The sequence below is a fragment of the Schistocerca cancellata genome, chromosome 2 (genome assembly GCF_023864275.1).
Source record: "Schistocerca cancellata isolate TAMUIC-IGC-003103 chromosome 2, iqSchCanc2.1, whole genome shotgun sequence".
Lineage (NCBI taxonomy): Eukaryota > Metazoa > Arthropoda > Insecta > Orthoptera > Acrididae > Schistocerca > Schistocerca cancellata.
In genome coordinates this window covers 298,466,085-298,493,806 of record NC_064627.1, presented here as the reverse complement: position 1 = coordinate 298,493,806, position 27,722 = coordinate 298,466,085, and positions in this window count along the sequence as shown.

Sequence of the window (27,722 nt, the reverse complement as noted above, 5' to 3'; positions counted from 1 at the left end):
TGTGACTGATATAAATTTCGGTACGTCATTATTTTTGTTTAATAATAACTAACCTTGTTCCAACTATGGTGTAATAGCCTTTCATTGACTTTATTTTTCATTCACTGTCGAGTTCTTGTTTAAAAAATCAGTTGTGCAAATAATAATCTTTATTGAGCAATACTTGATTTAATTATTTATTATCGGCCTTGTCCTCTTTGAGGTCGCTTCTATAGCTGAGTGTTCAGTGCATATAACTCGCTCTTGGAGGACCTGGGTTCGGTACTGCCAGGGGTTTTCGTTTGGTGCGAGGACTGGAACGGAGTCCACTGAGACTCCTGATGACACTTGAGGAGTTAATTGCATGAAAAGTAGCGACTCTAAGATCTGGAAACCCGCCAACGGCTGGGAGTGATGTGTCGGTAGTTGAGGTGCACAATAAAGGCAATTACACAGATATAAAAAGAGAATACATTAACAAGTCAATGTACAGTGTGTACACTTTAAGATACACTGAAGGAAAATAATCACAACATCAATAAATAATTATTAATGTACAGCAATGACATATAAGTGATTAACACTACTGGAACCGCGCGACCGCTACGGTCGCAGGTTCGAATCCCGCCTCAGGCATGGATGTGTGTGATGTCCTTAGGTTAGTTATGTTTAAGTAGTTCGAAGTTCTACGGGACTGGTGATCTCAGATGTCAAGTCCCATAGTGCTCAGAGCCATTTGAACCATTTGATTAACACGGCAAGTTCACAAGTTAACGAAAGCGCGAGAAAATCCACTGCAAATGTGAAATTTTGGTACCGGCAGAATGTTGAATGGAAGCATGCAAACGTGGGTGCATTGTGCTGTACTGGTTCAGGATGTCACCTTGTGCGGAGTTCGATGCCTGTTTCACTTGGTCGGTCAAGACAGGGACCCTTGATGCTGTTTGTGAATGCGCTGGCCGGCCGGAGTGGCCATGCGGTTCTAGGCGCTACAGTCTGGAGCCGAGCGACCGCTACTGTCCCAGGTTCGAATCCTGCCTCAGGCATGGATATGTGTGATGTCCTTAGGTTAGTTAGGTTTAAGTAGTTCTAAGTTCTAGGGGACTGATGACCACAGCTGTTAAGTCCCATAGTGCTCAGAGCCATTTGAACCATTTGAACCTTAGGTTAGTTAGGTTTAATTAGTTATAAGTTCTGGGCGACTGATGACCTCAGAAGTTAAGTCGCATAGTGCTCAGAGCCATTTGAACCACTTGAATGCGCTGGTGCTGCCCAATATGTGCTCGATTGGAGACTGATCTGGTGATCGAGATGGCCAAGGCAACGAGTTGACACTCTGTAGAGCATGTTAGGTTACAACAGCTTTGTCCAAGGAAGTGTTATCCAGATAGAAAACATCCCCTGGAAATATATTCATGAATGCCTGCACCACAGGTCGAATCACCAGATTAACCTTCAAATTTGCAGTCGGGGTGCGTGGGACAACTACGAGAGCACTTCTGCTGTCATACGAAGCATTAACTCAACCCATAGCCCCAGACAGTGTGTCTAACACGCAGACGGATAGGTTGTACGCCATCAACTGGCCTCCTCCTATCCAACACACGGCCGTCGCTGGCACCGAGGCAGAACCAGCTTTCATCATTAAGCACAACAGTCCGCCACTCGGCCCAGCAATGAGCTCGCGCTTGACACTACTGAAGTAACCGCTGTGCCTCTGCGTACCAACCGTTGCTCAAACTGTTGCTGCAGATGCAGTACAATGCGCCAGAGCCATACTCCGAACGCGTTGGTCTTCCCTCTTGGTAGTGCCAAGTGGCCGTCCGGAGTCGAGGCTTCTTGCGACAGTACAATTTCGTGACCACAGCTTCCAGAATCACGTACAGCGATTATATTCCTGTCAAGTCTTTGTATAACATTGCAGAAAGAACGTACAGCTTCTCGTAGCTCTGTTTCGCGACCTGTTTCAAATTCAGTGATACGTGCCACTTATAGGCATTCTTGACCAACATTAACTCACCACGTTCTATCTCAAAGGTAACAAATGCTCACGACCGTTACGATGAGTATTAAAAGCAAATTTGATTTGCATCCCCATAGTGACGCTACTAGCGCCAGTTTTATGCGACCGGCGTGAAATTTGAACAGAATTCATCTTTCAGATGTAGAAAGGCTCCTACCAACTTTTGTTTGTGTTGCACACCTCCTGCTTGGTGTTGCTGCTCTTTTTCCGTCAGTATATGCGAGGTGACAAAAAACGCGCTAATTCACGGAATAACGTAATGAGAGAGGTTAAAACTGACACACATGTCTGAAATGATAAGGGGTTTTATTGAAGCGAGTGCAAAGACTGGCCGACAGATGGGGCAAAACAGGAATACGTTAGTGACGCCGCATGAGAGTCGGGTACAAAATGAGCTTTAGTGAGAAAGGGTGTCTATGACCTGATTCCTTTCCCCCATCTGCTCCTTTTGCTCGAACATATCCGCGTCCTCTACACCTCCCGCCACCTTGATCCCCCTCATCCCCTGGTTGCTCCTCTCCTCTCCAACCCCCGTCCTCTGCCGCTCCTTCACCGTTGTGTCCCCCCTACCCTCCACTTCTACACCATCTCCTTTCCCAAGGTGGCTTCTGTCGACTCTCCCTCCCAGATGATGCCCTCTCTCTCTCCATTTATCCCTCCTATGAACTCTTATCGTCACCTCCCCCTTCCTTCCTCCATCCTTTTCCTGGGTTCCCTCTCCCCCCTTCCATCCTGTTTTTCCCCGCCTACAATCTCTCCGCCTCCCTTCTCTCCCCAGAGTCCTTTTGCATTCCCCTCCTCTGCCTTTCCCCACTTCCCTTCACGTCTGCCCTCACCCCCCCCCCCCCCTTATGAGTCCACTCCGTCGGCTCCTCCCCCCCTCCCCACTTCGTTTTCCACTCCTTGCCTCTTTTTCTCCCCTCATCTGGCCCAGTCCTCCCCCCCCCCCCTACGCCCCATCTGCCCTTGGCTGTGGTGTGACATATTCGTGCCATCTTTTTAGTGCAGTGTTTAGAAGTGTTGTGCGTCTTTCCCGACATGCTGGGAACAGAAATGAAATGAAATGGCGCTGAGCACTATGCGACTTAACTTCTGAGGTCATCACTCGCCTAGAACTTAGAACTAATTAAACCTAACTAACATAAGGACATCACACACATCCATGCCCGAGGCAGGATTCGAACCTGCGACCGTAGCGGTCACTCGGTTCCAGACTGCAGCGCCTAGAACCGCACGGCCACTCCTGCAAGCGTTGGGAACAGAAATCATACTCTCACTGGGTATGATTTTTATATCTCTTGTGAACAGAAACCCGACAGTCGCCTTGTTTTTTTTTTTATTGTCTGTCTACTATGTTACCTGTCTGCTGCCTGTGTATTTTATTGGTATCGCCCCTTTGTTTTATGTTTCACCTTCCACAGTTTTCTGCCATTTTCAATTTAAGCCACCGTTTTTATCGCCTGCTTTCATTGTTTATTAACTTTTTAAGTCACCGTTTTTATCGCCTGCTTTCATTATTTATTATCTTCTTCTTCTGCTTTAAAAATTCTGTAGGCCGAAGAGTGGTGTACTAAGCTGCTGCCAGCCCATCCCATTTGTGGGGAATCTAAACTCAATAATGGAAAAAGAAGGAGAGAGGGTGTCAGGTCATCCGGAAGGGGGTCATATCATCGGAAGTCTGAATGAACACTTGCTGGAAGGTGGAACTTTTATTCAGAGTGGCACTCCACCCCATATTGCCACAGGTCTGAAAGATCTCTAGCGCACATCGTCATGCTTGGCCTCACGGGTCCCCAGATTTCATCCATGTGCATTATTAGTTGTCGGGTTACCTGAAGTCCACCGCGATTGTCTTACCTCATTAGTATTACTGATTTCTCAAATAGTTCAGAGAACTATGGGACTTAACATCTGTGGTCATCAATCCCCTAACTAACCTAAGGACATCACACACATCCATGCCCGAGGCAGGAGGATTCGAACCTGCGACCGTAGCAGCAGCGCCGTTCCCGACTGAAGCGCCTTGAACCGCTCTTCCTCAGCGGCAAGTACTAATTTCTCACCATACCTACTGAGATGCTGTACAATGCTGCTCAGAAAGCTGTCCCTCGACTACAGGTATTGCTGATGAATGATGGCCGTCATTTTGAGCATTTGTTGTGAAGAATATCATCTTCGCTAAAAATCAATTGCTATGCTAATTATTGCTATGATATCATATAAAGCGCCGAATGTTGGTCATTTTGAGCAGTTTTTGTTTTGTTTTGTTTCAATAAAACCCCATGTCATTTCAAGCATGTATCTCAAATGTTAACATTCTACCTATATTATTCCGTGAAGTACTGAATTTTCAAATGTTAACGGGCTTCGGTTCATCCTGTACATACAGACCTTCTAGTGTGATATTCCAAACTACAATGATATCTCGTGGTGAGGTGTGACGTTATGATCCTTGAAGTTCCAGGAACAGCCATGTAAAGGGTCAAAGCGGTAGCACCACTGCAGCAGGTTTCCTGGTTGCGAATATAACAGCACATGTCTGACACTAGTCGAAAAATTGCGTAGGAGCAGCGAGCAAACATCAAGTTTTCTATTAAGTTTAGTGTTTGTAGAATTTAACCCAAATACTGAGAGGTAGGTTCCTCGTCGCCCTCCACGGCAACACCCTGGCCCACAGAGTAAAAGTCGTGGCTAATTTTGGCCAGCAAACTGATTTGGCCCCAGCCGACTTCTGCTAGTTACCCAAATCAATATTGGCAATGAAAGGACACTATTACGACACAAGTAAGCGTATCCCAGAAAATTGGGCTGCAGCACTAAATCTAATACCAAATCAGAACTACAGTGACTCTTTTAAAATGATTTCAGTTGTTTACTGTTTCAGGTTGGTTCAAATGGCTCTGAGCACTATGGGACTTAACATCTGAGGTCATCAGTCCCCTAGACTTAGAACTACTTAAACCTAACTAACCTAAGGACAGCACACACATCCATGCCCGAGGCAGGATTCGAACCTGCGACCGTAGCAGTCGCGCGGTTCCGGACTGAAGTGCCTAGAACCGCTTGGCCACTGGGGCTGGCTTACTGTTTCAGGGAGAGGCTATTTTGAATACTTATTTGCATTTGTGAGCAAAATTCATCACTTATATTTTTCAGAGCTTCGCTCCTAACGGAACAGGCACACACTATTAAAAGGCCTTTTGTGATCTTGAGTTATCTACAATGAGAGTAATGCTCTTGATAGGAAAAATAATCTCGAACGCTGATAAAATCAGATAAATCATTGGTAACTAATAATGCTTAGTAGCGTTGTACTGCGTCGATGAAATTGCCCTTACTGCAGTCTTCCGTGCTAAGGTTGGTAAGTCTGTATAAACACTGAATCTGGAACAAAGCTCTGAGTGCGGGTGCTGAAAAAGACGAACCGGACAAGTGCTGTCACAGGCAGTGAGGCCGCGTGAATTTAGCGTATTCCGGTGACGTGTATTCGTGGGGCCCCCCATCGGAGATGGTGGCGATGGAAGAGCCAACTCGCCCGGCGACGCGCTGGCGGAAGGTTTGAAAGTGCCGCCTCCTGCTTAGTCGTGAGCCGTGCGCCGCTTGCGGTCGGCGAAGACATTGTCTGTACCGCAGGGAGAGTTGTTACTAATCACTCTTTTCAAAACACGTAAGAAGAAGAGGTATGCTTGGAAAAGGCCATGACACACAGAAAGGTTCGAATTGGGTTACTTCTTGGTGAAACAGAGATTCAGACATCAGGTAACGTACTGTAAAGTGTACCCAGGAGCTGCTGCAAGACAGGTCACAATTCGGTAATGGAGAGATGGATGACATTTTAGGGAGTCACCAGGAAGAAGCGAACACAAGAAACTGATGCTGCGTGATATGCGTTCTATGCGGTCCAGTCACATTAATGTGTCCACAGCCTGTGTTAGACATCGACGAGCGATAAACAGTCGCAGACAGCAGGTGGCGGCACTAGCAGTGGAGGGTATATGAAGCGTGGCAAGGGGGGACGGGGGGCAGAGGGGGAGTAATACAGTGCAGTCGTTGTCGTAATGCGGAAACGGTACGATTTACCTGATCATTGGCTTTCAAACTAACGATGGAAGCGTTTCCGAAACACTCAAAGTTTGTAAACCGTTCGCGTGCCGCCGTGGTTAAAGTATATTGTGCATGGCAAAATTCACAGTTCTCCTGCCAGTATTGCAGAGAAATAGCTTAGTTACAGCCTAGCGGATTGCTTCCTGTCTTTTAGGAGTACTAGTCTTGCAAGGTATGCAGAAGACCTTGTGTGTAGTTTCGAGGTACCGGAGGAAATGAAGATGTGAGGGTGGGTAGATGTTCAGTCGCTAGAGTACTTATCAGCGAAAGGAATGTCAAACAAGTGGAAAATTTACAAAGGCGTAGCCCTCATCAGAGACGTGAAGGACCAGTCGCATTGACTTTGGAAGACGAAAGCTCGGAAATCTCATGGCTTATGGTCAAGAATCGTTTTTTTACGCAAATTAATTCACTGAACCTCGGGACAAACATTTTGGTACAGGCATAAACAATTTCACGAGTAGTGTATACATTAGGGAAAAAATTAATCTTTCTCATGTGACGACTCTAAAGAAGTTAAAACTTCACGGACTTTTAGGTCTCATATGAGTGCCGAGGTTGCCCTCTCAAACAGAAGGTTAAGTATATTTTTCTTATACAATTTACTGACTTTCGGAATATGCCCATACAGCTCTGAGCACTATGGGACTCAACTTCTGAGGTCATTAGTCCCCTAGAACGTAGAACTACTTAAACACACACATCCATCCCGAGGCAGGAGTCGAACCTGCGACCGTAGTGGTCTCGCGGTTCCAGACTGCAGCGCCTAGAACCGCACGGCCACTTCGGCCGGCGCCCATACAGCCATCTCAACACTGAAAACATTACACAGCAGTCGGTTTTAACAATTCATACTATACACAAGTTTAAGCCATATTCTGGTACGAAGTTACCAGATGCTTACGTTTCTATTCGTATTACAAAAAAGCAAAATTACAGAATGTAATAATCATTATTTGTTTAACCGACAACCTAAGAAACTTGAGCAACATCCCTAACAGTTGACTATCAGATTAAAAAATAAAATGCTAGAAATTATAGTGAATGCTTGTTTTTTTCTGTTTCTTTTAATGTGTCGAGATCTCCTAAATGATTTCAAAATGTGTCGCGGTAAACCAGACCCTCCGTAAAATTGTAGTCTCACATTCAGATGGCTAAATAACAATGGTCAAAAATCAGAATAAACCCTACATATAGACCGAAAGCTTGTAAATAATTGGACGACCGATGAGGAGCTGGAGGAACTCCAGTTATGAACGGCATGTTCACCGGACACGTGTTCAATCCGATAATGGAAGGATACGCTTATTTATTGCTTCCTTTATATCCACTTACATATCGTATTCGGGAGGACGACGGTTCAATCCCGCGTCCGGCCATTCTGATTTAGGTTTTCCGTGATTTCCCTAAATCGCTCCAGGCAAATGCCGGGATGGTTCCTTTCAAAGGGCACGGCCGACTTCCCTACCTGTCCTTCCCTAATCCGATGAGACCGACGACCTCGCTGTCTGGTCTTCCCCAAAACAACCAACCAATCTACTTACATAACGGGTCGTGTTTTTAACGTTTTTTGTTGCTACATGTTGTAATTGATTACAGAGTTGTATCTCAGCATAATAATAGTTGTAGGAATGAAAAGAGTGCCAATAACGAGGAAGTGCTGTTAGAAAGGTTATAGCCACAGAATCACACCTTTTGCTCATATTCCGTACGATCGCAGCACAACTTATCTGTAACTAACGCTGCTTTAGTACGATGTGCTTCTCAGACATTTCGAGAAATAGAGGTTCAGAGTGGAACAAGAGTACCAACGGCGTTAGCACAACCGACTAAGGTTGCAGACTATAAGTGTGCGCTTATTGCGTTCGAATATCGTCATGTTCTATTTTCTAACTTTGCAGAAAAGATCCGTCTCGCTACAGTCATCACGTTTCTTCTGAAACGAACGACAATGCTTAATCATAGTAGTGCATACGTGGCAGAGTGTAATAAGAAGTCGTCACGAGTGAACATTTATTTACCGATACTTTCATGTATCTATAGCAAATACACTGTACATTATTCAAAATACAGATAGCCCGGTATGACTTACCGTGATATGTGCATGAATGAATCGATAATAAATGATCATTTCATTAATATTACATATTAAATCTCAGTTATACCTCACCATGCATGCAGCAAAACCATTATCAATACTATGATGAAGCGAAGACTCTTTGCAGTGCTACGAATGCTTGATGGAAGGTTGTTGCTCTTGTTGCTGAGGTATTTAGTCCGAAGACTGGTTTTATCAATATCTCAGTTTGTCTTGTTGAAAGCTCTTCATATCTGAATAACTACGGCTGCGAAAATCCATTTGAACTTGTTTATCCATCTAGGTCTCTCTCTGCAACATTTAACCACTCTGCTACCTCTAAGAACGCACTGACTGTTCCTTTATCCTTCAAGACGTCTCCTATCAAGCAATCGATTCTTTTAGTCAAGTCTAAAAAAGTCACTGATGCGATTCAGTCACCCTTCATTAGATACGCGATCTACTAATCTGATCTTCAGCTTTCTCGTTACATCACATTACAAAACGATATATTCTCCTCCTATCTGAATTGCTTATTGGCCACATCTTACTTCCGTACAAGGCTATAATCCATACAATTATTTTCAGAAAAGACATCCCAACACATTTATATTGGATGTTGACAATCTCCCTCTTTCAGAGATGCTTTTCTTGTTATTGGCCGATTACTTTCGTGCCTCATTTCCTAATCTTGTTCTGCCTCCATCACCTAGTTTAATTCGACTACATTCCATTGCATTTGTTAATGTTCATCTTATAATCGCTTTTCAAAATGCTATCCGTTCGTTAAACTTCTTTGCCAAGTCCTTTACGAACTCTGACAGTTATACCATTGGCAGACTTCAGTTCTTTTACTTTTTTTATTTCTTCTCCCTGAACTTTACCCCCTTTCCAAGTTTTACCTTGGTATTTTTACTCTTTGCTCACTGTATAGCTTAAATATGAGTAGGAGGGCAAAAGCGTAAATACGTGATCATTCCGCCTTTGCTCGACGAGTGGCGCTGTGATTTGCTATTTAACAGACTTGACTTGGAACCTTTGTTTCTCAAAAATTCTTGAGAAGCAATATAGGCGTGAACTATAAGAGGCGATCAAAAAGCTTCAGTTTGAGGGCGTTGCTGCAGTGTATATGCAACGTAGTGCGACTTCAATGCGGGTATATAAGCACCGACGCGTAGGCAAGGGATTAGTGTGACACCCGTCTCTTTCCGACATCCATGCGGTAAATGTGCGAAAATGACCTTTTTTTCCTTTGAGTCATCAGACTTCTGACTGGTTTAATGCGGCCCGCCACGAATTCCTCTCCTGTGTCAACCTCCTTATTTGGGAGTGGCACTTGCAACCTACGTCCTTAATCAATCGCTAGGTGCATTCCGATCTCTGTCTTCAAGTTATTCTCTCATGTCTTAACAGATTACTACACGTCCCTTCTTCTTGTCAGTGTTCTCCATATATTCCTTTCCTCGCCGGTCCTGTGGAGAACTTTCACATTGCAAACGCTATCGGTCCACTTAATTTTCAACATTATTCCTTTCCATCACATCTCAAATGGTTCGATTGCCTTCTGTTCCAGTTTTCCCACAGTCCATGCAATGTTGTGCTCCAAATGTACATTCTCAGTAATTTCTTCCTCAAATTAGCGCTTATATTTGATACTGGTAGACTTCTCTTGGCCAAGAATGTCCTTTCGCCAGTGCTAGTCTGCTTTTTATGTCCTCCTTCCTCCGTCCCTTGTAGGTTATTTTGCTACCTAGTTAACAGGATAGATTAACAATGCCATCAGCGAGTCTTATCATTTATACCCTTTCACCTTAAATTTCAGTTCCATTCTTGAACTTTTCTTTTATTTCCGTCATTGCTGCTTCCATGTACAGATTGAACGGTGGGGTGACAAACATACATCCCTCTCTTACACCCTTTTTAATCTGATCACTTTGTTCTTAGTGCTCTATTCATATGTGTCCCCCTTGGCTCTTGTATATATTGTACAGGATGTAGAAAATAAAAGTGTCCCAGACGACTGGATACAGCTGGACGTGAATGTGCGCATGTAACCACACCCGTGACGCGCACACTACCAGTACTTGTATGCTCGCCACGGTTTAGAGCGTAGTGCGAGCAGTTTCAGTGTGAGTGGAGCAGTGCAAAGTCTAAGTTGCATCCCAACAACCTTCGTAGTCTTGAAGAAATGCAGCTGAACATTTCGGATGAGACCGGAGTATTACCACAGCCCAACTTCGATCCGCCTTCTTCAGTTTGTTGCTCAGGGTCCGAAACTGCCAAGAGATGAATGGCGGCCACTTTCAGTATCTGCTATAGTCAGGTTAGTACTGTACATCCTTTCCTCTGCTCTGTTTCTTTGTAACCCGGAACTCTGTTCTCCGGGCCACTTTTATTTTCCCCCACCCCTTTCCCCATGGCGTACCTCTATTTTTCTCAAATTTCGAACAACTTCCACAGTTTTACATTGTCGAAAGCTTTTTCCGGGTCGACATATCCTATGAATATCTCTTGATTTTTCGTCAGAATTGCCCGTCTGGCGCCTCTGTCTTTCCTAAAGCCAAACTGATCGTCATCTAACGCATCCTCAATTTTCTTTTCCATTCTTCTGTATAATTCTTGTCAAAAACTCGGACGCATGATCTGTTAAGCAGATTGTGCAATAATTCTCCCACCTGTCGGCTCTTGCAATCTTCGGGACTGTGTAGATGATGTTTTTCGGAAGGTCAGATGGTATATCGCCAGACTCACACAACCTACACACTAACGTAAATAGTCGTTATGTTTCTTTTCCCCCCCGTGATTCAGATGGAATGTTATCTATCCAATCTGCCTTATTCGATCTTAAGTCTTCCAAAGCTCTTTCAAGTTCTTATTGTAATGCTGGAACCACAAGCTCTGCTTTATCGACCCTAGTTTCATTTCTGACAAGTCATCAGCAAGTCTTCCCCTTCATAGAGGCCTTCAATTTCCTCTTTTGACCTATTCGCTCTCTCCTCTGCACTTAACAAGTGGAATTCTCGTTGCACTTTTAATGGTGCCACTCTCCCTTTTAATTTCACGGGAGGTTGTCTTGACTTACTTTTATACTGTGTCTGTCCTTCCGGCAATCTTTTTTTTCTGTTTCTTCAAATTTTTTATACAGCCATTTCGTCCTGGCTTCATTGCACTTCCTAGTTATTTTATTCCTGACTTTTCCTGAAAATTTTTGTACTTTCTTCTTTTATCGATCAGCTCCAGTATTTCTTCGGTTCCCATGGTTTCTTTGTAGCTACCTTCTTTGTACCTACGTTTGTCTTTCCAGCTTCTGTGACTGCCCTTTTTAGATATGTCCATTCCTATTCAACTAAACTGCTTTTTGAGCTATTCCTTACCGCAGTATTTTTAGCCTCAGAGAACATGAAACGTATTTCCTCACTGCCCATTTTAGAGATGTTGTTCGTTATCAACTGAACTGCCTACTGAGGTATTCCTTATTGCTGCAGCTGTAGCCTCAGAGAACTTCAAGCGTATTTCTTCAATCGCTAGTACTCCCGTATCCCACCTCATTGTGCACTGATTCTGCACAATAGTCTCTTAAACTTCAGCCTATTCTTTATGATCTGAATTTATATCTGCTCCTGAGCACACCTTACAATCCAGTATATGATTTCGGACTCTCTGCGTGACCATTATGTAATCTATCTGACATCTTCAAGTACCTCTCTGATTTTTCCTCTCGTACACCTCCTCCTCTTGTGATCCTTGAACAAATATTTGCTATGACTAGCTGAAGTTTATTGCAGAGTTTAATTAGTCTCTCACCTCTCTCGTTCCTAGTACCAAGCCCTGCTCCTTCCCTTATAACTGCATTTCAAATCCGCCATGGCTATTAGATTTTCGTCTCCATTTATGTACTGTTATCCGTTGAATATCCTCATATATTTTCTCTGTCTCTTCATTTTCGGCTTGCGACGTCGGCATTAATACCTGTTCTATCGTTGTTGGTGTTAGTTTTCTGTCGATCCTATCACTGAACTGTTCATAGAAACTCACCCTTTGTCCTACCTTCTAATTCATAACGAATCTTACTCCCGTTAACCATATCCTGCCGCTATTAATATCTCTCATCTCACCAAAAATCCTTCACTAAATCGCACTACCTAGATTGAGCCTTAGCGTTTCCCTTTGCACAATTTCTAGCTTCCCTACCAAGTTCAAAGTTCTGCAACTCCACAGCCCGACAGGTAGAACGTTGTCCTTTCGTTGGTTATTAAATCCTTTTCTCTTGGCCATCTGCCCCTTGGCAGTTACCTCCCGGAAATCCGAATGGGGGAGTAGTCCGGAATATTTTGCTAATGCAGAGGTCACCATGACACCCTGTCAGTTACACGCCACATGTTCTGTGGATACATCTTATGTGTTTTCAATGCAGTGGTTTCTGTTGCCTTCCGCCTTTAAGGATATTTTAGTATCTAATGGACAAGAGAATGACCTGAATCTTTGCACTTTCCACCGCCCTCTTTGACAAGGTCGTGAATGACACTGACTTATTATGCTGGATGTCTTACGGCCGCCTTTGCCGATAATTTTTATTTAGAATTTAAGCGGTGGCGGAATCTGAACCCAAGACCGAGGACGTTTTGATTACTGATCAGTGAAGGTACGCCCCTTTTTTTTCCAGGAACTAGAGAGGTCAGCTTCGTTCCGGTGGAGACATGATGGGCAGGGGTCGAAACCCGATGCCTCCCTCTCTCCTTCGGTGAACCTCCCTCCATGTTCTTTGTTTTCTTTTTTTTCTTTTTAAGCATTAATACAAAGTGTGATACAGAAATGTAGCGCTGGGAGTCTCAGACGTCAAAGAGCGAGGGGTGGGGGAGGAAGCACCGTCCGCAAGTGGTACCATCCAGCTGAGCCGGGGTGACGTAAGCATTGTAGGAGGGCAACTGGAGAAGAAGGTGCGGTAGCGCTGTCGGTGCTCGATTTCAGTGAGGGCGGTTTGTAAGTACTGCCAGAAATCAAGACTTTAACTATCGCCATTATTATATAGGTAAGTGATTGTCACTGACCTATACAATCGCATGATTTTTGGTGGCGGGGAACGACTAACCTGAGGACGGATGGCAGCGCAAGTTAGATGGTGGGCATCGTCGTCCACGAGGTGGCAAACTGTACAAGGTGGCGTGTCGTTAGCGTGAAGACGTTGATTTATGACGTACACTCCTGGAAATTGAAATAAGAACACCGTGAATTCATTGTCCCAGGAAGGGGAAACTTTATTGACACATTCCTGGGGTCAGATACATCACATGATCACACTGACAGAACCACAGGCACATAGCCACAGGCATCAGAGCATGCACAATGTCGGCACTAGTACAGTGTATATCCACCTTTCGCAGCAATGCAGGCTGCTATTCTCCCATGGAGACGATCGTAGAGATGCTGGATGTAGTCCTGTGGAACGGCTTGCCATTCCATTTCCACCTGGCGCCTCAGTTGGACCAGCGTTCGTGCTGGACGTGCAGACCGCGTGAGACGACGCTTCATCCAGTCCCAAACATGCTCAATGGGGGACAGATCCGGAGATCTTGCTGGCCAGGGTAGTTGACTTACACCTTCTAGAGCACGTTGGGTGGCACGGGATACATGCGGACGTGCATTGTCCTGTTGGAACAGCAAGTTCCCTTGCCGGTCTAGGAATGGTAGAACGATGGGTTCGATGACGGTTTGGATGTACCGTGCACTATTCAGTGTCCCCTCGACGATCACCAGTGGTGTACGGCCAGTGTAGGAGATCGCTCCCCACACCATGATGCCGGGTGTTGGCCCTGTGTGCCTAGGTCGTATGCAGTCCTGATTGTGGCGCTCACCTGCACGGCGCCAAACACGCATACGACCATCACTGGCACCAAGGCAGAAGCGACTCTCATCGCTGAAGACGACACGTCTCCATTCGTCCCTCCATTCACGCCTGTCGCGACACCACTGGAGGCGGGCTGCACGATGTTGGGGCGTGAGCGGAAGGCGGCCTAACGGTGTGCGGGACCGTAGCCCAGCTTCATGGAGACGGTTGCGAATGGTCCTCGCCGATACCCCAGGAGCAACAGTGTCCCTAATTTGCTGGGAAGTGGCGGTGCGGTCCCCTACGGCACTGCGTAGGATCCTACGGTCTTGGCGTGCATCCGTGCGTCGCTGCGGTCCGGTCCCAGGTCGACGGGCACGTGCACCTTCCGCCGACCACTGGCGACAACATCGATGTACTGTGGAGACCTCACGCCCCACGTGTTGAGCAATTCGGCGGTACGTCCACCCGGCCTCCCGCATGCCCACTATACGCCCTCGCTCAAAGTCCGTCAACTGCACATACGGTTCACGTCCACGCTGTCGCGGCATGCTACCAATGTTAAAGACTGCGATGGAGCTCCGTATGCCACGGCAAACTGGCTGACACTGACGGCGGCGGTGCACAAATGCTGCGCAGCTAGCGCCATTCGACGGCCAACACCGCGGTTCCTGGTGTGTCCGCTGTGCCGTGCGTGTAATCATTGCTTGTACAGCCCTCTCGCAGTGTCCGGAGCAAGTATGGTGGGTCTGACACACCGGTGTCAATGTGTTCTTTTTTCCATTTCCAGGAGTGTATTTTCCACATGCGACACGGTACTGTGTTGCGCAGACGTTGGAGGGAAGGAAACGTTGGTGGACATGTCACCAAACTGTAGGCCACCGCGTCGATGGATGTTTGAGTTCGACGTTGTTGCGGGAAATGGAACAAAGCAGTTGGGTGCAGAAATCTTTGGTTCGAGGAAGATGGGTACTCGCTAATTGAGTGTGAGCGTAACGAAAGTCAACGATGAATTCAAAAATGTGCACCAGATAGTGCGTGATGCCTACTGGGACGGATGGGGACACGGTTGTCGGCGTGAGAACGTCCAGCAAGATGCGTGTAAGGGAGGCGCCCCCGTTTCAGTGCTTGTGCACGGTGGCCGTGTACAAAGAAGCCGCTCGGAGTGGCACATTCTCGAAGCCAAGGAGAGGGTGAGTGTTTCGTAACGGATCTTAAAGAGCATACCAGCCGTAAGGAAGTATCCGAGCGCGGCGTGGAGGGGAGTCTAATATGTTGCTAGTGGGAGTACCTGTTCCATACTGACTGGTGCTCACCATGTTGTAATGAATCGAGTTGGTGGAGGATATTTTGTCCTACTGCCGTGAGGATGATTTGGAGAGGACGCCGAAAATTGATGGCAGCGGTGCTGCTCACGGTGGAGGCAAAAATTATACCAAGGTATCGGGAGCGGTGCTACGTCGTCGTGTGAGAGGTCGCGTCCATTGGGCATCACCAAGGGTTTAGCCAAACTATCCGATGCAGTCAAAACGAGTACCATCCGTGTTTCGGTCCGCTAGCGGACTAAGAGGAGGAGGTCGTCCGTGTACGCACGACAACGAAAAATATGCTGTCGGAAAGAGAGACCAGAAAGGTGGTTCGTCAAACTCCTGGACACAAAACGACAGTCAATGAAGTGGCGCCACACCACGTGTCCGCCGGCCGGTGTGGCCGAGCGGTTCTAGGCGCTTCAGTCTGGTACCGCGCGACCGCTACGGTCGCAGGTTCTAATCCTGCCTCGGGCATGGATGTGTGTGATGTCGTTAGGTGTGACCTCAGAAGTCCCATAGTGCTCAGAGCCACCACGTGTCCGAAGCAAAGGTTCAGAGCGTTACCCGCAGCCCGTAAAGTCATGATGACGGTCTTCTGGGACTCTGCAGGGATTATTCTGTTTCATGTCTCTCCTCATGGTGCACGGGTCAACTCTGAAGTGTATTGTGCTGCCCTCACAGCAAACTGAAAAAACGACTTCAGCTTGTTCCTCGCCACAGATATGCAAACGAGCTTCTCTTCCAAGACAAAGCAAGGCCTCACACAAGTATTCACACCCGAGAGCAGCTCACAAAACTTCATTGTACTGTTCTTCTTCATTCACCCTACAACACGGATCTCATATCTTCTGACTTCAGTCTGCTTGGCCCAATGAAGGATGCGCTCCACGAGAAGCAGTAAGTGGATCACAGGACGATTATTGACGAAGCAAGACGTTGGCTCCGACGTCGACTAGTCGAGTGGTATCATGGGGGTCGTACAGGTTCTCCCAGTAAGGTGGCGTAAGACCGTCGTATTGAACGGACATTATGCTGAAAAATAGGATGATGATGATGTTTGGTTTATGGGGCGTTCAACAGCGAGGTTATCGCCACCCGTACAATTTTCCAACCTTTGCTCAGTCGAATCTCGCCACTTTCATGAATGATGATGAAAGGAGGAGAACAACACAAACAACTAGTCATCTGGAGGCAGGTGAAAATCCCTGACACTGCCGGGAATCGGACCCGGGATCCCGTGCTCTAGAAGCGAGAACGCAACCGCGAGACCACGAGCTGCGGACCTGAAAAATAGGATTTTGTAGCCAAAAGAGTAGACGATAATATGGTGTATTGGAGTACCAACCTGTTATAGAAAAAAAGTGTGTTCCATTATTTATTGAACGCCTGCCGTACAATAGTGAGAAAGGTGAGCTGACCGGTGACCCGTTTGGTTTGTACTTCCCTTGTGATTGACCTGTCAGTCAATGAGGGATACGGGCAACGTGTGGCGGCGTACTTTCGCGCGTAGGCCCCGCCAGCTGAACCACATCACATCCAAGCGTGGCCGACACGGCGGCGACGCGACTTTAAAGGGGACAGCGTGTGCGCCACGCGGCGGCCGGGACGTGTCCACGACGGCGCTTCCAGCGTGCCAACTAATCCCAGAGCGGCGTTCCCGACGTGGACGACGCAGAACAATGGTTCAAATGGCTCAGAGCACTATGGGACATAACTTCTGAGGTTATCAGTCCCCTAGAACTTAGAACTACTGAAACCCAACTAACCTAAGGACATCACACACATCAATGCCCGAGGCAGGATTCGAACCTGCGACCGTAGCGGTCGCGCGGTTCCCGACTGTAGCGCCTAGAACCGCTCGGCCACCCCGGCCGGCGGACGACGCAACTCTCGTGTCAGTACAAGAGCTCAAACGAAATGTACTCTTTGTAGGCCGTCTCAGGCAACTACCCGTGATGGTTGTAGGGAACAGCCGGAAACTACGTCCGGGTATTCATTCCCCTAAACCTAAGGAGAGGGAGACTGTGGCAACACTGGAATGTAGCTTGGAGCGAAGTAACTGACCGGTGCGCTGTGAGGATTAGAAGTGGTGATGGAAAATTCTGGCTTCGTGTCAGGTATAAACTTCTTCATATGATCGCCTCGCGGTTCATTCCGACAGCACAACAATACCCAGCAGCAAGAGTTACATACAAGGTCCGTGTGAACCAAACTGGTGAAAGCTGGATTTAGAAACATCTGTTTTCGTTTTAATGCCCTTAGCAATCTGACATAACACTAGATGGTAAATCTTACACGATTATGACAAAGTCATGAACTTTTACAACAGAGCATAACCGTTTCCATTACAATAACATAGGTTCGGGTTATACCGTAATTCTAACACACCAACGTAAAAATAAAAGACACGTAGTTCTAGTTTACTACCACATTAACACAATATCTAACATGTAAAACTGCTAAATAGCCGTGCAATTGGAGAAGTTACTTAACTTTGTTTTCACAACCAGTTTCGGCAGTTCTCGGACTGGGCAAGTGAATCGCCCGATGGCGCAACAGGAGAGGCATCCTGTGCTGGCGCATAGGTATTGTAGGCATTGCGTAGCACCTCGTACATTCCACTAAGGCGTAAGGAGCCAGACGTGCGGCTCATTCCCTCTTCCACCTTTCATCCAGACACACGTGAATCCACCACTTTTCACCACTCAGTCTCGAATGAGGACGGGCCAGTCAGACTTAGCGACAAGTAGATCGCCTGGGGTTTCAGAAAATATCAAAGGCGTCGCAGATCTCGTCACTGGCGCCCTGATGTCGCCGCTGGTTTGTGCAGCAGCCACAAGCCTGTCGACTGTGGCCATCGCAACTTCCAGACTGTGGCTAAACCATGTCGACTTAATATTCTTTCTTCCAGGAGTGCTAGTCTTGCAAGGTTAGCAAGAGAGCTTCTGTGAAGTTAGGAAGATAGGAGATGCGGTACTGCTGGAAGCAAAGCTAAGAGGATGGGTCGTGCTTTTGTAGCTCAGCTGGTGGAGCAGTTGTCCGGAAAGACAAAGGTTCCAATTTCGAGCCTCGACTTGTCACACAGTTTTAATATCAGGAAGTATCATACCAGTACACACCCTCGCAGAGAGAAAATTTTCTCCTGGTAACTTCCACAGGCCAGTTCTCCTTGTGTCTGCTCACAAATGCACAGTCCCTAACCACATCTTACAGTCTAAAAAAAATGAATAAGCTCTCAAAAACTGCCAATATCGCAATCAAAAATGAATTGTAAAGTACTATTAGGTCCACAACTTTGCTTCCGCCGTTTTGCAGTAGACAGCATAAGTGGAAAGTAGTGGCGCAAGTCGTAGGTTGTAAGTGTCATATAGTAAGCTTAGGCATTTGAGAACATAACGCCATCAAAATATTAGTCGTTTTTTGATTGCATCTTAAAGTTATTCTCGGCTGAATATGTCAACTTACGAGCCCAGTTCTCGTCATCTGCTTTGATATGAAGAAATCTACGACTGAGGCTCATAAAAAGCTGGGTAATCACTATGATGAGACGCCCGCTAGTGACAGAACTTTGCAGAAAATGGTTTCCATGCTTCAAGGACAGTGATTTTGACGTTGAAGACCGGCATGGTTGTGAAAGAGAGAAAGCTTTCGATGCTACTGCAACCGACGGGGTCAATCACAGGAGATCGTTATCGAAAGGAATTGATGTGTTTGAGCCGATCACTGAAAGACAAACGGCCACAGTACAGCGATAGACATGAAAAGGTGATTTTGCAGGATGACAGTGCTCGACACCATGTCGCAGAAACTGCCAAAACATACCTGGAAACGTTGAAATGGGAAGTCTTACCCCACCCGCCGTATTCTCCAGACATTGTTCCCTTTGACTGCCAACTTTTTAGTTCAATGGCACACGACCTGGCTGCCCAGCGCTTCCTGTCATATGAACAATTTCAGAATTGGATCGATGCATGGATATTCTCGAAAGACGCCCAGTTCTTCCGCCGCGGGATTCGTATGCTGCCCGAAAGATGGGAGAAAGTAGTGGCCAGCGATGGCCAATACTTTGAAACGTAAATTATTTGTAAGATGCTCACAATAAAGCCTCGAACTTTGAGAAAAAACGGCGGAAGCAAAGTTGTAGCCCCAGTAAATGACCCTGCAAAACAGAGAATCATCTTACTGTGGCCCTACTGAGATTGGAATACAAGCAAAATATACTCACGTTCAGAAAAAAACATAACACTTTGAACAACTAGAGACACGACGCTCATGTTCACAAGACATGTAGATTAGAATGTCCTGTAGAAATGATTAACATTTCAGTCAACTTCGTTCACCATGCGTCCTGTAGCCTAGAAGGCAGAGTTGCCCGCCACGGGCCCTGATAACTTGTTCCATGTGGGATGGCATCGACGCGTAAAAGGCGTGAATGGCGTCCTGTGGTACAGCCATCCACACTACGTTCACCTGGTTGCAAAGCTCATCTGTGGTGGTTGGCACTGAGTCACAGCGCTGTACTCGTTGTTTCACCATAACCCACACCATATCGGTAACAAGCCTGGTGATCTGGTGGGCCAGTGAAAGAGGCTCACATCCTGTGACACCAAGTAGATTCGTGCAGTAACATGTGCTCGTGCATTGTTGTGCTGAAAAATGCTGCTGCGGTGTTGTGCAGGAAGGATATGGCTACGGGTTGTAGGAGTTCATTCACTAAGGTCACACTGGTCACAGTTCCATGGACACCAGGCGTTTAGCTGCCTCTATATGTCTTGTACGAATGCATTCTTGTACGAATGCTGTCACTGTCATGCCGGTCCCCACGCCTGCGGCCAACCAACATTGGCCATCATTTTCCAACAAACAGAACCTAGATTTTTCCTACAATACTATCTGATGCCATTCATGTGCCAAATGAAGTCATTCAATACGCCAATGCCGTCTAGAATGTTTCTGCACATACTTCAAAGATAGGCGGGGAAGTGGACGACGCGCACGTAACCCATGCCGTAATAAACGGCGGCGGACTGTCATCCCTGATAGTATACGATGTGTTATACTGTGCCACTGGAGGACGAAGATTTATCTCGAAATGCCGTTAGGATGAGGTGCCGTTCTTCTTGCAAGTGGTGTGGGTGGTGCGACATGACCCATCTCGTCATGTTCGTTGCGGTGCCGAAACTCTTCGTCCCACACGAGCAGCAATTTTCCGGATGGATGCATCAAATTTTCTTATGGGAATAATGCTACCGCTTTCAGATTCACTAATTTGACGGTACGGGTTGCGCATACGTCTTCGAGGCATTCTGCACGTCTGCTCAAGTCACACTTACCCATTACCTTCGCTTTATAGCAACAGCGAGAGCCGCAAGTGCATTTTACTGCTAGGTGGTGGTGCTCCGCGATAGCGAGTTGACCTTGAAGCCGCGGGCCGAAATCGTTCAAATGCTAATCATTTCTTAAGAACGTACTACTGTTCATGTCCTGTGAATATGAACGTCCTCTCTCTAGTCGTTCAAGGTGTTCTGTTTTCTCTGAACATGGGTGTATAACAAGAAGAATAAACAAACACAAATATCTGCTCTTCAAATTTCTCACTGTAGCCCGAGACCGCAAGCTCCACAAATTCTTGAAACAAAGAAAAAAATTATCTACTGTAAAAGAAAGTATCAACAGTTACTTTTTAGTATAAATTCTGCTTACACAAAAGCTTCTACAGGAAATAAGTATGCGATCTCTAAAACACTGCTCTAAGCTATATGTTGTGTATTGACGCTAGATTTAAGCGTAGTCACGTGCCCTGCGAAATGACGCTTCTGGCATCGGAAGAACTACATGAGGAAGCCACCCCAAACAAGTATATTCTCAATATTGAATGCAAAAACAAAAACATACAGTAAGTTGGTAAATACTAGTCTACACAGTCACAAATACAGTTCATTTCTTAGCAGAAGTACACGAACAAAAACCGGAAACTAATTTAAATTACTGTCTATCAGCCAATTGCTAAAGCTACTACACACGTCTTCTCAGCTCGGCGTATGCCGCTGGGGTTAAGCACGGGACTCTTGGCAGACCAGTCCATTTCAGAAACGTTGTTGGCCACAAACCATAGCCTCAGAGATGCTGCTTCGTGACAGAGTACGTTGTCATGCTGATGCACTCATTGTCTCCCAGACTATTCCACCACTGCACACAGTGCACGCTCCTGAGCATTGTGTGTTCATTACCTTTCATTTCTGTTAAGCACAATAAGGGGACCACTCCCTAATGACGAAATAAAGAAATACTGCAACGCCACCTCCTCCGTGCTTAACTGTTGGCACGTGATTCTCCAGGCATTCGCCGAACTCGCACCCGGGCATCGGATTGCCACAGGGTACACCGTGTTTCATCTCTCACAATAACTTGTTTCCACTCTTCCGTTAACCACTGACGTCACTTTTTACCTACTGACCACTATATGTCACGAGAGGCGGGCCCGTTGGTATAAAAGGAGGCAACGAATATTGTAACAGCGGAATAGATCGCTGAGAGATCTTAGTGACTTCGGATGTCACGTGCGCAACATCGCGAAATAGGCAGGCATCCGATGCCCTTCTTCAGAAGAATATAATTATCTCATTATTAGCCAGTGTCAAAGATAAACAAGTGTATACAGCATATTATAGTAGTCGTAGGGATCATACTGCATGTTCAAATACAGGGTGACGATTATTGAACTATATAAAATAAAATCGTCATAACTTCTGAACGGTTTGCGTTAGGACGTTCAAACTTCACGACTGACCGCGGGGTATGATGGGAACTAGTATGCGCCTATGGTTTGGTTTAGTGACGAAGCTCACTTTCATTTGGAAGGGTTCGCGAATAAGTAAATTTGGTACATTTGGGGAACTCAGAATCCGCATTTCGCGATCGAGAAGACTTTTCAGCCCCCAACGGGTGACTGGGGGGTGCGCAATGTCCAGTCACGAAATAATTGATGCGATATTCCTTGATGGCACGGTGACTACCGAATGGTAGGTTAACGTTTTGGAAGATGATTTCATCCCCATTGTTCAAAGTGACCCTGATTTCGACAAGATGTGGTTCATGCAAGACAGAGCTCGACTCCATCGAAGCAGGAGAGTGTTTCATGTCCTAGAGGAGCAATTTGGGGACCGCATTCTGCTTTGTGGTACCCAGAGGCCACTGGAGTGGGCCTCCAATGGCCCCCGTATTCTCCGGATCTTCTTTTTTTGGGGCTTTATTAAAAGGTCTACAGCAATAACCCCAAAACCATTGCTGAGCTGAAAACAGCCATTCAGGAAGTCACCGACAGCATCGATGTTCCGACACGTATTTTCGCTATTCGTCCGCGCCACATGATCGGAAATGACGGCAGGCATATCGAATTTGTCATAACCTAAATCCGAATATCTGCAACGACGTTTCATGTTGAATAAAGCGTGTGCACGCCCTAGTTTCTAACTAATTTATGTTTTTTTTCATATAGTTTAATGTCACCCTGCAGGAGGACATATGCACTGTGCTACACACGACTACCCCTCCTTGCACCGTTTCATCACTATCAAAGGTGTTCTTTAAGTTCTGCAATCAGATGAGAGTCAAACTGGCCAAATCTGGACTGTTAGGAGGATGATCGATGACAGTGAACCCAAGGCGTCCGATTGTTCCAGGTGCCACAGGCTCGTTAGTGGTCTGGAATTGTCATGATGAAGGAGACGATGCTCCATGTGAGGATGACCTCTTCGAATTCCGAACTAAATTACAGCACGTTCTCACGCACCGACATACTTACGTTAAGCGCCGCCATGTTACAAGCTACAATTCGGAGCCCTCTAGCGGCAGAGGACTGTAAATATGTAGACATTGAGAATAAAGACGTAGAATGTTAATAACGTTTATTTTATTTACGAAGCTTTAACAGTTTTCATATAAAAAATTAGGAAGTGCTACTTTTCAGCGCGCCCTCTTATATACAGAGCCGAAACGATTTTAGACTACAAAGGCAATCACACAAATGAATCAACAATGAACGCATGTGCGAGGAGTGACGTATTACTTCAGGCATTATGTTCCGGCGGCAGTCGTGAAGTAATAACGTAAACAGCCCCAATGTGGCCTTGTGTTTCTTTTGTAGATGTTCTAAAACATGAGTAGCCGAAGACAAACATGTGACAGCGGAAATTTTTTATATCCTAAAATTCTGAATATGTTGGGAGAAAAAATTGTTACCGTCAATTACAGTAAAACTGCCTTTGGCTGGAGAAATTTTAACGAACTGGAAGAATCAGGGACCTCAACAATATTATGCCACCTTAACCATTCTGACCTCCTTGTGATATCCCTTTCCATAGTCTTTCCGATTATCCTTTCCGCACCGATCAAGGTGGGCACTGCGGTTAGCATACACAACCCGCATGCGGGATTTCGACGGTTCAAATCCGCGTCCGCCCATCCAGATTTAGGTATTCCGTGGTTTCCCTAAACCACTCCAGCGAATATCTTTGAAAAGGCACGAGTGATTTACTTCCTCACTTTCGCAAAATCCGAGTTTATGCTCCGACTAATTACCTCGATGTCGACCGGACATTAAACCCTAATCTCCTTTCCTCTCTTTGTGTAGATCCTTCAAAAATACTCGCCTATAGATGCAGGAGAAAGTAAAATCGCAGATAAACATTAATCTCTAGCTCACCCGTCTGAAAGAGGAAGTAACGTGTCATTGAAATTACTGACCCTGCGCATTCTGCACTGTAGTCAAAGTTCGCAATAGTCAGTGTGAAGCTTCGTGACGATTTCTTATAGGCAGTAGGCTGTACTACCAGAACAGTGAGTGTCAGGACGTAGCAACGGATCTGGCGGCCCGTCGTTCAGTTGCGCCTCAGTGCCTCACGGCGTACAGATCAATACGGGCTTCCCGTTTCCGGATGTGTCCGCACAGGTGGAACGTATGCCTGGTCACCAACGTCGAGTCGCTCTCGCACTGTACGAGGGAAGGTATTACAAAGAAAGACGGCTGCAATACGAATTTACTCGTCCTGATAGCACTATCCCTTTGCTAACCAGCAATAAAATCCATATTAGAATTATTATTTTCGTTATATAGGTATAATCAGTAACAAGCCAAATATACACAAGTATTTTCAAGAAAAAGTGCTTCACACTATTTTCGTGTTGCGTGGTTTCACCGAGAAACCATAGAAAAATCAAGTATTGTTCATTTTTTTATTTTTTTATTTTTTTTATTTTTATTTATCTATTTATTTTTTTTTACTCTGCAAAACAGCTACTGCTACAGATCTGGAGTCCAACTCTTCATATCTGTCACGTATGCTTCGTATGATGTGGCACTAATTTCACTAAAGATTATGATGGTATTGGATACTACCACATCAGGTCAATGGTCATGACGCAGTACCACAGTTTTCATTTTCGTTGTCACTGTCGAAGGTTACTGATTTTTGATAACGTGGTACTTTGTCCAGTAGCTGATGAGATCAGCATCACAGGATTGCATTCTATGAGACCATCGCCGAATAGAGGAGATGACTCTCACCGAACGGTAGCTATAGACTGAAACTGGACATCATTACCTTGTTTAGAATGAAAGCTGTCACGTAGCGATAACTTGCAGCACATAAAACGTAATTTTAAAAACGTATCAACACTTACCAGCAACAAAAACTGAAGTTATCTGAACTGTACAATCTCACACAAGAAGATAGAGGAAGACTCAAAAAGGTACAGCCAGGAAAATCGGAAAAGTGTGTGCTGTTCAATATGCAGTACCAGAGGTAACTAATAGCGATCTGCAGCTACAGGTGAACGTCATGGTTCATTTAGGAAAGTCATGTAGTCATTCTTTCTGTTATCACAGATTTCAGTTTCTCATAATGTATTGAGTAGAGTATCTTTTTGTTCTCGGTGTAGAATTTTTGAATTGGATTAGATGCAATTCGTAGTTGAAGTTAATTATAAAACAATTAGGATCAGAAAGGCATGTTTATTACAAGGTGACCGGTTTCGATCATCACATGATTATCTTCAGAGCTTGAAAATCATATTGCTGGACAATGGCTGTACAAGGAGCAGGAACAGCTGAATGACATTAGTCAACTGCTGGAGCTCCGTGTACAGCCATTGTCCGTCAGTATGGTTTTGCAGATCTGAAGATGATCATATGAAGACTGAAGCCGGTCACTTTTTATAAGCATTCCTTTCCTTTCTAGTCTGTTTTATAATTAATATCAAATATTCTATTTTGATCATTGACCTTCTCCAGCAATACTTTCAAAAATAAGCAATTCATAGTATAGCCAGTGGCCATGATGTGATCGCCGTGTGCTGTTTTTTTTTCATTCACTTACCGCAGGTAGCGTAGGTAAGGTACAGATAAATTCTGCGGCTCAAGCCCATGGCGGGGCAGTTGGCACGACTGCAGCCAGAGCGAAGCTTCTCTCCGCCGCGGCACTAGGAGGAGTCCTCGAGGCCAGCGTCCTGGCTGCCTTTTACTGTGTGGAAAGATTCTCGGTACTTATTTGACAACAGACTGAGCGGACCTAAAGCCATCCTGGATGGGCTGGAATGAGGAAAAGTCGCCGCACCTATCCAGCACCGAACCCGTGACCTCCAGGGCCGATGTCTAGTGCTCTGCGCCCTAGAATACCGCAGCTACGGTCATCTGGAAGGTCAACTTAAGCGCAGGTGATTTCGCACAGTAACCATTCGTAAACAAAAAAATAAAAGCAAGCAGATAGTGAGTTTCAGATGTTGACGAGCCATGTACGAATTTACGAAATATAGAGTGACAGAAAAGCTACATTGATGGAAGCACAAAATATAATTTTTTTAAACTTTTCAAATTTAAGACGGGGTAACGCACATATACAGATCTTATATCGCAACTGGTATAATAGCGCAGATTGTGAGTATCTAATAAGGCTGCTTTACAAAGAGCATACTGTCAAGGCGGTAAAAATAAACAAGATAAGTAACCACCATAAGACGGTCTCCTGTGCTGCCCTGTGTGCCATCAGCTAGAGTTACAAACTCATTAACTAGGAGAGACAGTGTCGAGAAGTTATAATAGGAAGGAGTAGGCTGTAGTCAGAATTATACCTAAAAGATACGGAAAAATCCAATTTCCAAAAGGCAGCATTTGTACAATTCTAATGAAAACAGCGTTACAAAAAATCTGTATGAGTATTCACTCTCATAGAAACGTTTACTGGGTTTCATAATAAGTTTATTAAAAACTATGCACAGGAAAAAGAAATTACACAGGAGGAAGCAAAACACGGATACATTGTTAATAATCTTTTGTCTCTATTTTTCGTTGATCTGAAGACAGTTGCACAACAGCTGAAACATGTTATCTAATTTCTTCCTGATATTGCGATCAAAACAAATAAATGTTTGGTGAACTGTTACAGACTGCGTTTCTCCTCAACTGTTGGGTCTTACAAACAGAGGTACATTTACTGTCCTCTAGTCCTCTACTATACAGAGAAATGAACATACTGTAACGAGTATAAGTGCAGATATTTTATGTGTGGTACCTTAATGTGAACACACATCACTGTGTTGCTTATATTTTCTCTGCATCAAACAGTCTTCCCATAAACACGTTGTGACGGCCTCATGTTTTCTACATGGCGTGACTGCACTACTAGCTCGACCACGCCTGTCAGTACAGCCTTACCGCTTTGCGTCCACATGTCCAGAATTTATCATCTGGCCTGCTCTCCTGGCAACTTAATAGCTTGCTCTTCCCACACGTACTTGGATGTACTAACCAACCTAAAACAAATTGCCGGCCGCTGTGGCCGAGCGGTTCTAAGCGCTTCAGTCCGGAACCGCGCAGCTGCTACGGTCGCAGTTTCGAATCCTGCCTCGGGCATGGATGTGTGTGATGTCCTTATGTTAGTCAGGTTTAATTAGTTCTGTCTAGGGGACTGATGACCTCAGATGTTAAGTTCAAAAATGGTTCAAATGGCTCTGCGTACTATGGGACTTAACATCTGAGATCATCAGTCCCCTAGAACTTCGAACTACTTAAACCTAACTAACCTAAGGACATCACACACATCCATACCCGAGGCAGGATTCGAACCTGCTACCGTAGCGGCCTCGCGGTTCCAGACTGAAGCGGCTAGAACCGCTCGGCCACATAGGCCGGCAGATGTTAAGTCCCATAGCGCATAGTGCTTAGAACCATTTGAACCTAAAACAAATTACTCCTAATAGCTGTAATTATTAATCTGCAAAGGAAGTAAATACTGATGTAATGTTGTTCAGCACACTGTTCTCCGTTAACAACAGAATAATCTGCACATATATCTGTTACATCATGTGTAGATGTGATCACTGTGCGGTTCTTTTAAATACGAAATCTCA